General features: G+C 46.1%; 1 long non-coding RNA gene across 1 annotated transcript in view; it reads right to left on the reverse strand.

Moving 5' to 3' along the window:
• Window positions 1-944: 944 nt before the first annotated feature.
• Window positions 945-1,794, reverse strand: part of LOC147029131 (uncharacterized) — a 1,809-nt gene continuing 959 nt past the window's right edge. Inside the window, exons 1-3 of the long non-coding RNA XR_015056970.1 lie at window positions 1,733-1,794; window positions 1,385-1,442; window positions 945-1,108 (exon numbers count right to left, since the gene is read on the reverse strand). The exon at window positions 1,733-1,794 is cut by the window's right edge and continues 959 nt beyond it. This is a non-coding gene — a long non-coding RNA (uncharacterized LOC147029131). The remainder of the gene's footprint in view (window positions 1,109-1,384; window positions 1,443-1,732) is intronic.

Below are 1,794 nucleotides of genomic sequence, written 5' to 3' on the forward strand. Positions count from 1 at the left end.
AGCTTTTTTAAATTGTTGATGTAATAGATACGGTTCCTTGGACTTATAAAATATATGATTTGGAAGGGGAAGAGATTTTAGGTTCATTTTATTCACAGGAATTACAAAAGACAAAGATAAATTGAAATTTTTTGACTCCGCCCCTTTTTGACTCCACCCACACAAACCCTGCCCACATAAACCCCACCCCACACAAACCCCTCACAAGCTCCACCACACACAAACCCCTCACAAGCTCCACACAAAAACTCCACCCCACACAAGCTCCACACACCAAACCCCACACAAGCTCCACCCATATTCATCATATTCACATAATTAGTGATTAGTTAATTAGTTGCCCACACACAACATGTTTATTTAATTAAAAAATTATCCACCCATCCACACAAGCTCCACCCATCCATTTATCCACACAAACCTCATCCACATTCACCCCTCCCACATAAGCCCCACCGAGCCCCGCCCACATAAACCCTGCCCACATAAACCTCTCCCACATAAGCCCTGCCCACATAAACCCTGTCCACATGGACGCCCGCGCACAAGCATGGCCCACACACGCCCCTCCCACGGAAGGCCCGCCCACACAAGCCCCGCCCACGCAAGCCCCGCCCACACAAGCCCCGCCCACACAAGCCCCGCCCACACAAGCCCCGCCCACACAAGCCCCGCCCACACAAGCCCCGCCCACACAAGCACCGCCCACACAAGCCCCGCCCACACAAGCCCCGCCCACACAAGCCCCGCCCACACAAGCCCCGCCCACACAAGCCCCACCCCCTCATCCCCCTGTGCACCCCCACCTTTGACCCACCACCTCCCTCATCCCACCCCCACCCTTCCCCACACACACACATGGGGAGGGGAGGGATGGGATGATTGGGGGTGCGCACCTACCCCCCCACCCCCCCCCCCCCACCCCCCAACCCCTCCCTCTCCTTCATGTCTTGATGCTCTTCTTGAAATTCAAAATCAAGTAATTGTAAACAAAACAAATATAATTTATTAATATTGAAAATATTAAATATTCATTTGCGAGAATGTATAATCTTTCCCAGCAATCTTCTTCAGATGTCTTGTGATTTCGAAACTCAGACACCATATTCTGTTTTGAAACAAAAAGTGGATAATAATTAGGTTTTATAAAGATAATTACATGGTAATATGAGTAAGCTTGTTGTTGGTTCTAAGTTCAAGCCTTGTTGACCACTGAATTAACACACCAGGAGCCTGTCATCCTTTCAAGGCTAATAAAATGAATTCCAGTGTACTGGCAAAACCGCGTCCAAACTAATGATGCAACCAACATAAGACGACATTCTAAAGAGAGAGTGATATTAATTAAAAAAAAAGAACTAAATAATAATTCAGAAACATTTACCTCCAGAAAATCATGTGTTGTACAAGATTGCTTCAACAGCTGATGTTGTGTGATAGTGCTGAAAAAAAAAAATAATAAGTCAAGGGTATAGATGGAGACAGACAGAGAGAGGTAGGTAGAAAGACAAACAGAGAGAGATACAAACAGACAGGGAAAGCGACACACACACACACACACATGTATATATATACACACACACACACACACACACACACACACACACACACACACATATATATACATAGACATATATACACACACACACACACACACACACACACACACACACACACACACACACACACACACACACACACACACACACACACACACACACACGTGTCTCACCATTGGTTTAATTCATTCGAGATCAGAGGCCGTGATAAGACTTCGTACCAGTCATTATAAAT

This window comes from Eptatretus burgeri, chromosome 4 (assembly GCF_056783735.1).
Source record: "Eptatretus burgeri isolate ZD-2024b chromosome 4, Ebu_testis_v1, whole genome shotgun sequence".
Classification (NCBI taxonomy): domain Eukaryota; kingdom Metazoa; phylum Chordata; class Myxini; order Myxiniformes; family Myxinidae; genus Eptatretus; species Eptatretus burgeri.